This window comes from Anomaloglossus baeobatrachus, chromosome 4 (assembly GCF_048569485.1).
Source record: "Anomaloglossus baeobatrachus isolate aAnoBae1 chromosome 4, aAnoBae1.hap1, whole genome shotgun sequence".
Taxonomy (NCBI): domain Eukaryota; kingdom Metazoa; phylum Chordata; class Amphibia; order Anura; family Aromobatidae; genus Anomaloglossus; species Anomaloglossus baeobatrachus.
In genome coordinates this window covers 362745871-362758054 of record NC_134356.1, presented here as the reverse complement: position 1 = coordinate 362758054, position 12184 = coordinate 362745871, and positions in this window count along the sequence as shown.

The following is a 12184-nucleotide window of genomic DNA, read 5'->3' as shown; positions in this document are numbered from 1 at the left end:
ACGGCTTTAAACGTCTCCACAACAGTATCACGGACCTGCCTGTTGTGTTCCTTGGTCTTCATGATGCTATCTGAGCTTTAAACAGAACACTGAGACTATCACAGAGCAGGTGCATTTATACGGAGACTTGATTGCACACAGGTGGCTTATATTTATCATCATCAGTCATTTAGGACAACATTGGATCATTCTGAGATCCTCAAACTTCTGGAGTGAGTTTGCTGCACTGAAAGTAAAGGGGACGAATAATATTTCACGACCCACTTTTCAGTTATTTTTTTTAAAAAGTTTAAAATAAGTAATAAATTTCGTTCAACTTCACAATTGTGTCCCTGTCTCACTTGTTGTTGATTCTTCACCATAACATTAACATTTTTATCTTTATGTTTGAAGCCTGAAATGTGGGGAAAGGTTGAAAAATTCAAGGAAGCCGAATACTTTTGCAAGGCATTGTAGGAAAAAACAGGTGACATTCCCTTTAAAGCCCTATGGTTGCTGACTATCCTTTCTGGGATTGTTGTGGACCTTGACAGCTACATTATTGGGTATTGTAGGTAAAACTGGTAGAGTGCACAGCGGCTGAACTATGGGTAATGTGGCTATTTTTTGTAGATTGCATTGCAGCAACCCAATCACACATTTGTAAATACATGTACATCCATTTTAGATGAGTCTTATTGTATATGGGCAAAATACCCCTGAAAGAATTCAATGCAGTGTCATCAGAATTGCTACAGTACTTCCAGCATGCTGAATATACAAGTCTGTTATTTAAGAGAGCAATCTTTAACTAAAACTTATTTTGGAAATGCAGTAAATGCAATCCTCTAAAAAGGTACAAAATGATATACTGATAATATAGAAATACATTTAAATTAGCCAAACCATATACGTACCGTAATTCCTAATGTATATAGAGTTGAACATTTTACAGCAGGAAAAGGTACAAATACAGATTGCAAAACAAAAATAGAGAAAAAATCCGAAACACAAAAAGATACATAAACTAAAAAAAAATGTGGCTTACATGTCCCTTGTTGAGGAATACTGCTTTAAAAATGACAGGCATGTCATGTCCATTCTGACAAGGGGATTGGTGCAATGCATCTCTAACCATTGCCAGGATAAAAAGTTATGATATACTAGAAGGTGGCCCGATTCTAACGCGTCGGGTATTTTAGAATTCATTGTGTAGTTAATGTATGATTTTTGTTATTATATATATATATATATATATATATATATATATATATATATATATATATATATAGATGTTGTTGTGTGTAGTTGCCAAGTGTTTGTGTAGGGCGCTGTAAATGTTCTGGGTGTTGTCTGGGTGTGGGGGGGGGGGTGAGAGTGGTGGTGTTTGTGTGTTGTATTGTGTGTGTTGCGTTGTTTGTGGAGTGCTGTGTGTCTGCAGTGTTGTCTGTGTGTGGTGCTGTGTGTGTGTGTGTGTGTGTTTTGGGGAAGTTATGTTTTGTGCAGTGTGTGTGTGTTGCGCGGTTTGTGTGGGTTTGGGTGTGGGGTGCCTGTGTGTTTTGGGGGAGGTATGTTTTGTGCAATGTGTGTGTGTTGCGCAATATGTGCGTATATTTGTGTGTGCCGCGGTGTTTGTGTGTTGGGTGTTGTGTGTGTGTGGCGCTGTCTGTGTGTGTGGGTGCCTGTAGAGGGCGGTGTTTGTGGTTCCCAGTGTGTATATGTGTGTGGTGTATTGTGCGGTGTGCGTGTGGCGGTGTGTGTGTGTTTTGGGGGGGAGGTGTACACCCCCATCGTACTCCATCCCCCATGCTGCGCACCCCCCATTGTGCTCCATCCCCCATGCTGTGCACCCCCCATCGTGCTCCATCCCCCATGCTGCGCACCCCCCATCGTGCTCCATCCCCCATGCTGCGCACCCCCTATCGTGCTCCATCCCCCATGCTGCGCACCCATCATGCTCCATCCCCCATGCTGTGCACCCCCCATCGTGCTCCATCCCCCATGCTGCACACCCCCCATCGTGCTCCATCCCCCATGCTGCGCACCCCCTATCGTGCTCCATCCCCCATGCTGCGCACCCATCATGCTCCATCCCCCATGCTGCGCACCCCCATCGTGCTCCATCCCCCATGCTGCGCATCCCCATCGTGTCAAGGGCATTTTATCTCCGAGACTAATCCACCCCCTTAGTATGGCAGCATGCCTGCAAGGGCGTGCTAACTTGCTATTTCAATGCAGCTTCACTAGCAGTGACGTGTGTACCTGTGTCCCATGTCCCTGCTGATGTGAAGTCCCAACAGTTTCGGTCTTGCGCACTACACCTCTCTGAAGCCAGGACGCATACACCCGGCTTCATACCGGAAATACTCAGCATTCAGATCAGCGGGGAGAGCTGGCACAGGTACATGCGTCACCGCTGGTCATGCTGCATTGAATAGCATGTTAGCACACGCCTATGGGTGTGGTGCCATGCTAAGAGGGGAGAATGAGTGCAGGAACTAACACCCCTGTGACTAGTCACTGGCCTCATTAGCATATGATAAAGGATCTTTAGAGATACTTTTTCTAAAGATCCCTTTATCTATGCTACTAGATACAGGGATGGTTAGGCAGAGATTAGCAATACGCACCCAAAACAGCACCTGTTTCTGGGTGCATATTGCACCTAACAGGTTCCCTTTAAAGAGAATACTCTGTCACTAAGTATAGCATCACCTAAATAACATAACCACTATTTAATTGCAAAGACCCCGATCCGAAATATGTAAATATTGTTTGCCTGTAATTCTGCAATTAGGTGGTTCAGCGCACAGTCTAGGAGTAGTGATGGGTGAACCCGAACTGTAAAGTTTGGGGTCCGTACCAAACACATAGTGTTTGTGCACCCACTCCCGAACACAAGTTTTCTTGGAAAACTTGTATTACAGTTCAGGTTCAGTTCGGGTCCAGGGGCTGTAAAAAAAACTCCCACATTATTAAAAAATATTATGATTATACTTACCGGTCCCGTGACGTGTCCTGCAGGCCCACTCAGTCGCTGTCTCCCGGCCGCTTCTGCATCCGGGTCCAATCATTAACTTCCGGCGGTATTCACTGCACCACTCGTCACTCTTCGGCTTTTTTTGGCCATGTTCGGGGTGATGTCAGGGTTCACCCGAGTCCATGGCTTAGCTATGGACTCGATTGAACTTAACTGTCATTGTCAGTGTCAGCCTGCTTCTCGCTCTGTAGAGACGCTTGTCTGTACAGAGTGATGAAGCAGAGCAGACATTACTCTCCCTGTTGGTGGTGGCACGCTGGGTAATAAAAGGGTTAGGGCCAGCTTTGTATTATCAGCGGGTAGTAACCCCGAAATTCATGGTGTAACGCCAAATTAGACATGGCCACCATGAATTGCTTGTAAACAGTAAAAAAAAAAAACAAAAACAATGTTTTATTAGAAAGAAAACAAAAAAAAAATTTAGAGCCTCCATCTTTGTTATAAAAAAAATCCTTAGTCCAAAGTAGTCCACAGGGAGAGCAATGTCAGCTCTGCTTCATCACTCTGTACGGACAACCGACTATACAGAGCGACAAGCAGGCTGAGGGTATGGTTCCACTTGCATATGACTCACGTGAGTCTTGGATTGCATCACCCGGCATGGCCGCACTCTGACAGGAGCAGTTCGGTTGCATGTATTTCTATGCAGCTGCACGCTCGTGTCCAATGAGCGTCAGGCCATGGCGGGTAATAATAAAGATGGAGTTTCTAAATGGTTTTTTTGTGTTTTTTTTTTTTTTTTTTTTTACTGTTTACTAGCAATTCACGGTGGCCATGTTTAATTTGGTGTGACACCATGCATTTCGGGCTTAGTACCAGCTAATAATAAGCTGGCACTAACCTCTTTAATACCCAGTGTGCTACCGCCATCAGGGCCGCTGGAATAGCAGTGTAAAGCACCAGAGAATAGCGCTTCTGTGAATGTGCCATTTTCTGTGGCGGTTGGGGGCTGTACTTTGAAGCAGGGGGAGGTGCAGACAGCTTGGGACACCCTGCGCTGAGGGTTGCAGCCCCCTGCTGCCTGGTTTTACCTGGCTGGCCATCAAAATAAGGCAGGAGCCCAAACAAATTTTTTTTTAATTATTTTTTTAATTAATTGAAAAAAAAATTGGGCTTCTCTGAATTTTGTATGCCAGCCAAGGTAAAGCCAGGAAGCGGGGTGGGGGTGGGGGGTGTGGAAGCCCATAGCCAAACACTTTATCTGCGCTGAAAATCAAAATACAGGGAATTCCATTTATTTTTTTAATTATTTAAAAAAAAATATTAAAAAAACAATGCATGGGTTCCCACCATAATTTGATCGCCAGTCAGGTAAAATCAGACAGCTGGGGGCTGGCATTCTCAGCGTGTAAGAGCCAAGCATTCTGGGGCCCCACGCTAAAATCTGCAGCCGCCCCTGAAAATGGCGCGCTGATTCTTAGCGCAATTTCCAGGTGTTTTACCCAGCTCATCCAGCGGCCCTGATGACGGTGGCACACTGGGTAATAAAGGGGTTAATACCAGCTTTTTCAGCTGGTACTAAGCCTGAAATCCATGGTGTCACACCAAATTAGACATGGCCACCATGAATTTCTAGTAAACAGTAAAAAGAAAAAACACAAAAAAATTTTATTACAAAATAAACAAAAAAAACATTTAGAGACTCCATCTTTATTATAAAAAATATCCTTAGTCCGACGTAGTCCACAGGGAGAGCAATGTCAACTCTGCTTCATCACTCTGTACAGACAAGCGTCTCTACAGAGAAAGAAGCAGGCTAACACTGACAATGACAGTCAAGTTCAATTGAGTCTATGGCTGAGCCATGGACTTGGGTGAACCGACATTACCGCAAACAAGGCCGAAGACTGCTGAGTGATGAACAGTGCAGTAAATACCACCGGAAGTTAATGATTGGACCCGGAAGCAGAAGCGGCCGGGAGACAGCGGCTAAGTGGGTCTGCAGGACACGTCGCAGGACCGGTAGGTGTAATGACAATGTTTATTATTAACATTCTTTATTTTACAGCCCCATCCCATAACTGTAAAGTCCAATCTTGGGGTTCAGATGCAAGTTTGCGTTATCTCCGGGCCTGAACACGAACTTTACAAAAAGTTCGGACAATGCTCCCGATCCCGAACATCGGGTGGGGAGTTCGCCCATCACTACCTAGAAGTCTTCTAAATGATGTTACAGGGTCTGAGTACATCAGAAGTACTCATTCACTAGACTGTGCCACTATGATAGAAGCATGGTTGCTAATATCTCCAACCATCTTCCAAGCTTAGGAGGCCGCGGGGTAGATGAATAGGACAAATAATCTGAAAATGCACTAGGCATGGTAAAGAAGAGCAGCAGAGTGGGTGAGCACTACATTAAAGTGTTATTCTCAGAACTTCAATTTATAGGATAGGTGAAAACTTCCTGATCTTTGGGGGTCTAATGGCTGTTCTTGTCTTATGATCCTGAGAATAGAGCTGAGAACAGGAAAAAGACTATCTGTGCTCAGTTATCTCTGGTGGCCCTATAGAGAATGAATGAATGAATGATGCAGTGGTTGAATGGATAGCTGCTGCTCCTTTCCAAAAGGAGCATAATAATGGTTGGAGCCTCACTCATCAAAAAGTTATCACCTTCCCAATAAATAGTGTTAACTTTAAAGATTGGGAATACACCAGTGAACATAAAGTGTTGGAGCATTTTTGTGGGGCGTGCCCGGGAGTTTCTATGCAAAAATTACACATCTGGAATCAAAAATGTTTGCGCAACGGATTACCTTTAAAATCATGGCTTTGCATGTTATATATGTACACATAACTGTCCTTGTAAGTTATGTCTCAGGGTAGCAGATGGATTGGTTTATAGTAAACTCAGGTATGGCAAGAAGCTGGTTACTTACGCCCTTACTGATGTCACTATTGATGTCATACTCCCCTGCATTGTCTTGAATTTCCAATTTAAATAAAACATTGCTTGCCCATATGCTAGATTTACACATTAATATAATTGTATAACCAGAACACAGTATCATAACACTGCAATAGATATCAATTTCCTATGACAGCAGAGTTAGACTTGGATTCTGGATACATTTCTTCTTTCTGCTGGCATGGTATTTATCAATTAGGAAAGCAGTAAATTACTTCCCTGCCTTAATGACATTGTTTATTAAGCGTACAGATGAAATATGAACTCAAAATGCGCTTATGACTGAGGAAAGTGGACAGAACAGGAAAGGATTTTGATATTATACAAATTGCATTAGTAAAATGGTTAGGACTAAAACAAACAACTTTATAACTATTTATTTTTACTTCGTCTTGGCTATATAGCGCTAACATTCTGTAGTGCTGTACATAGACTGATATAACTGATGACAATTATGACGCCAACGGCACCTAACTTCCAGATCTCAGAATTCCATACACTATGGCCAAAATTGAAATTGGTCCATTCGTTCAGATAAGGGTGAAAGCAGTCCATGTGTTCTATGCTAAACGACTAGTATGCAATCTGCACACTGATCAATACAACCCAGTGTCAGAATACAATACACTACATGTAAAAAAATTGCATCCTGCACTACATTGACCCATAATTTTCAGCAAATTTACCAGTTATAAGTCAATGGGCGCATAAAAGGAAGGATCACATAACATCTGTATGTCATGCATTTTTCAGGGACCCTTTGCAATTATTAACATAGGAAACCATTTGGCCTATTATATTGTTCACGTGCAAACTAGATGCCACATGACTCTAAAAAACAAAGAAAAAGATGGAACTTATAAATGTAAAAAAAAAAAATCACATACTGATTACATATACTGTAGATGACAATACAAATGAAAATTTGTTTTTCCTGGATGAAAAACAGATGATTTTGCATACGCTCATCTGAAGCCGGCGATCAAGGGGAAGCGAGCACCTGGAGAAATTCCACAGAAAAAAGGGGAGAACATACAAACTTCATCAAAATGTTGTCCTTCATCAGGTCTCCACAGCTACACGAAAATGTACTAATCACAGATGTACTGCCCCCTACTTATTGAAAGGGTACCTTAACAATAACTTGATCACAAAGTCTGCCGCTGTTAGCGCCAAAAGTGACCACCTTAGTCTTCGGGAAACCAGACAGTATGTGATCAATTTCCCTAAAGTGTGGCAACAGAGGAAACCACAAAATGACGGTTCAATTCAAGAAGAGCTGGAGTAATTCAGTGTACCTACCCACCTACTTGTTCTGCATCTATATCTGCTCTACTTTTCTTTTATTGACAGCTCCGAGTTTACAGGAGCCAGAGGAGGGTGGAGATAACGTAGAAAATAAGTAGGTGGGAAGGTAATGATGGAACTGATCAGTCATTTTGTGCTGGATGTCCTTTAAACATTAGTAGCATCTTAACTTGTGTGTAAAGGGTGCTTTACACGCTGCGACCTCACTACTGATATATCATCGGGGTCACGTCGTTAGTGACGCACATCCGTCGCCGTTAGCGACATCGCAGCGTGTGACACCAAGGAGCGACGATCAACGATCGCAAAAACGTCAAAAATCGTTGACATGTCGCTCCTTTTCAAAATATCGGTGATGGTGCATGCCACTGGTTGTTAGTCGTTCCTGCGGCATCACACATCGCCATGTGTGACACCGCAGGAGCGACGAACATCTCCTTACCTGCGTCCACCGGCAATGAGGAAGGAAGGAGGTGGGCGGCATGTTCTGGCCGCTCATCTCCGCCCCTTCTTTTCTATTGGACTGCCATTTTGTGACGTCGCTGTGACTCCGAACACACCTCCCCCTTGAAGGAGGGATTGTTCGGCAGCAACAGTGACGTTGCAGAACAGGTATGTGCATGTAACGCTGCTGTAGCGATAATGTTCGCTACGGCAGCAATCACCACATATCGCTCCAACAACGGGGGCGGGTGCTATCGCTCGCGACATCGCTAGCGGTCAGTGTGTAAAGCACCCTTTACAACAGAACAGATCACCCTGTGCAAGAAGCACACTTTGTACCTGTATTACTCTCTGACCAAGAGATCGGAAAATAGGATCCTATCTAATAATAGCTGTATTTGGATTCAAGTACCGGTAAATCTGTGTATGCTGTATTAATAATTCAGTTTAAAAACCACTTCTTAAGTACAGCAAAAACACAAGAGTCTCTTTTTTATATATATAACTAGCTGTACTACCCGGCTTCGTCCGGGTTAATAACTGTTGTTAACAAAATAGAATGTATTAACATTTCCGGGATAGAATGTATAAATAGAATGTATTAACGCCCGGGATAGTAACTCTCTGTTTCTCTCCCATTCTCTGTCTGTCTCCCCCTCTGTATACATCTCTCTCTCTCTTTGTCTGTCTGTCTTTCCCTGTCTCTCTCTGACTGTCTCTGTCTCCGTCTGTCTCAATCTCTTTCCCTGTCTGTCTCTTTCCCTCTCTTTCCCTGTGTCTGTCTCTTTCTCTTTCTTTCCCTGTCTGTTTCCCTGTGTCTCTTTGTCTGTGTCTGCCTCTTTCCCTGTCTGTGTCTGTCTCTTTCCCTGGCTGCATTGTGACATGCCAACATTCCATATAAGGGCATGGCTGCACATTCTGAAGTTCTGGCTGCATTATGGCTCCCAGCTCCATTCGCTTTAATGGAGGCAGGTTTTTTGGCGAATAACTGTAAAGCGCGGGGTTAAAATTTCCCATCAAAACATAGCCTATGACGCTCTCGGTGTCCAGACGTGTGAGTGTGCAAAATTTTGTGGCTGTAGCTGCGACGGTGCAGATGCCAATCCCGGACATACATACATACACACACACATACATACACATGCCTGGGTTAATAACTGTTGTTAACAAAATAGAATGTATTAACATTCCCGGGATAGAATGTATAAATAGAATGTATTAACGCCTGGGATAGTAACTGTCTCTCTGTTTCTTTCCCATTCTCGGTCTGTCTCCCCCTCTGTATATATCTCTGTCTCTCTCCCTCTTTCTCCGTCTGTCTCAATCTCTTTCCCTGTCTGTCTCTTTCCCTGTGACTGTCTCTTTCCCTGTTTTTGTTTGTCTCTTACCCTGTCTGTCTCTTTCCCTCTCTTTCCCTGTCAGGCTTCGCCCGGGTTAATAACTGCTGTTAACAAAATAAAATGTATTAATGTATTCTGCACACAAAAACCACAAAACAAATAGAAATGTAATTATTAAATTGTTGCTTATATTAACCAATCAGAGCTCAGATTAATTAACTGTAGCAAAATAGAAGCTAAGCTGTGATTGGTTGCTATTGGCAGCCTGATAAATCTCCAGGCAACAGGAAGCCCTCCCCCCTGACGGTATATATTAGCTCACACATACACAAAATAGACAGGTCATGTGACTGACAGCTGCCGTATTTCCTATATGGTACATTTGTTGTAATTGCAGTTTGGCTGCTTATTAATCAGATTTTTATTTTTGAAGCATAGTACCAGACTTGTGTGTGTTTTAGGGCGATTATGTGGCGAGGTTGGTGTATGTGTGGTGAAATGTGTGCTGAGGGGGGGTATATGTGTTCAAGTACGTGGTAGTGTGTGGCGCATTTTATGTGTGTGTTCATATCACCGAGTGTGGTGAGTATCCCATGTCAGGGCCCCACCTTAGCAACTGTACGGTATATACTCTTTGGCGCAATGTAATTACAATGTCTGTCTCCCCCTCTGTATATATCTCTCTGTCTCTCTCTTTGTCTGTCTGTCTCAATTTCTTTCCCTGTCTGTCTCTTTCCCTGTCTGTCTCTTTCCCTGTCTGTCTCTTTCCCTGTCTCTGTTTCTTTCCCTCTCTTTCCCTGTCTGTCTCTTTGTCTGTGTCTATCTTTTTGTCTGTGTCTATCTTTGTCTATGTCTGTTTCTTACCCTGTCTGTCTGTCTGCCTCTTTCCCTGTCTGTCTCTTTCCCTGGCTGCATTGTGACACGCCAACATTCCATATAAGGGCGTGGCTGCGCATTCTTCTGAAGTTCTGGCTGCACTGTACCTCCCAGCTCCATTCGCTTTAATGGAGGCAGGTTTTTTGGCGAATAACTAAAGCGCGGGATTAAAATATCCCCTCAAAACATAGCCTATGACGCTCTCGGGGTCCAGAAGTGTGCGTGTGCAAAATTTTGTGGCTGTAGCTGTGACGGTGCAGATGCCAATCCCAGACGGACATACATACATACATACACACATTCAGCTTTATATATTAGATGATGTGTTGTTAACAGGTGCAAGATGCAATGGTGCAAACAATGAGGAGACCGTGGTAAGTGAACCAACTGCAATCAGGGAATAGCACAATTAGTGGCAATAAAACAGATTGCTACCATAAAGAATATAGCAATACAGTAATTTAATGATAGAAGTAGAATAATAACCAGTAAATAGTATTGTGCCTATATCTTGTATAACGGTCAACATCAATGATGTCTTATTCCTAATCTCTAAACTAACGAAGCGTCGGTATCAATTTGTGTTATGGTCACTAAATGAGAAAAGAAAAAAAACATGCAACACAGGCCTTAACGGGGGTTTACTGCATTACCTGCTAGGCAGCAAGTCCAGTTTAGTGGGTAGCTTCTCTCACACAGCACGCCAACCGCCTTCGTTCTTTGAAATGCAGCCCAAGTCTTCATTTACTATCGTACATCTGTGCAGGAAGCAACGGCTCACAATACAGTCCTCTGCTACAACTGGAAAGTCTTTTGAATCAGGTAACAGCCCTCCTTGGGTACTGGTCTCGGTCTTCTTGTGGCACTAGTATTAGTCTTCCTCAAGCACTGTTCACGGTCTTCTTTGGGAACGGACCCCAGTCTTCCTTGGGAATTTGTTACGGATCATCTGCAGTTGTAAGCTCGCTCCACTACTTACAAGACCATTCTGCTACAAGTTCAGGTGCCAACTCCACCTCTTTTCTACTTTCAAGGGCTTTTATAACTGCCCCACAACTATTACCTAACCTAGCATCTCTTTTCTGCTCCCTAGGGGACATATACTTCACTCTTTGTTGTCATTCTTACCTTAGCCTTCAAACCTTTGACCAGTAGATAGCAACGTTTACTTGCAGACAAATTAGCACAATTGCGTGAATCTCTTCTCTACCACATTCCATTGTATTCCTCTTCCCTTTAAATTTGCCAGCCCTTGGGTGAGAAAGACCACGTCGTCTCTAGATGCACCTCAGGGTGGTCCCAGTTTTATTAGCATCTGAGCACATTCACGTTTTCTGTATTACCTGTCGCCAAATAAAGTCATCTACTGCTCAAGTTTGCGGGTGGGGCACCAGCTTTGGCAGGCGTAGTTCTGCAAGGCTTCTATTGGTGTGGCTCCTCAGGAACACATAGACCTTATCATACTTCACTGATGGATTTCGCCTCGGACCTAGCCTCTGGTTCACGCTAGAGCATAAGCATTTTTTCCCTGGGAACTGTAGGCAGCACCTACCAATCATCCTCATTATCCACAACCACTCTTGACGCAGCATTCCTCTGGTCTTTAGGATATTCAACCACTCTCGTGACTTCAGGCACGCAGCAATGGAGTATTTTACGATGTAGCCCTCTTCTTGGTGCCTTTTCTCCTTGAGGTCGAACTTCATATACTGGATTTTCAGGATGAACCTGCCTTGTGACCAAGTGGAACGTGACCTTCCATCTGTAATCTAATCATAATGTGCTTTGCCCAAATCAGCACTCGAACCCAGGTTGGAGTAGTGTTTCCTGAAATGGGGTTATGTCCAGATGGTTCATTTCCTGGAATTTCTGCTCAACAAGCCACCTCACCAGTGGCAATGTTCCCACAACCAGGTGGACATGCTTATCCTGGTGTAATATTCTGTGGTGACAGGAGAGCGACCATGCCTCTGACCCTGCGCATTAATTAGTGTGTTAGCACACCCACTAGTCGCTGGCCTCAATAGCATATCATAAAGGATCTTTACAAATAGTTTTTCAAAAGATCTATGGTACTATAGGCTGGGACAGTTAGGCTATGTGCGTACTAGAAAGTGCCATTTTCTTAAGAAAAAAACGGACCCTCTGAAAATATCCCGCACCCACGGTAAAAGCCCGTGGTAAAATCGCACCCACGTTTTTGCCGCAGATTTTCTGAAAGTTGGTCCCTGCGGTTTTTACCATTATCTATGGCAAAAACTGCAGGTACCTGCAGAAAAGAAGTGACAT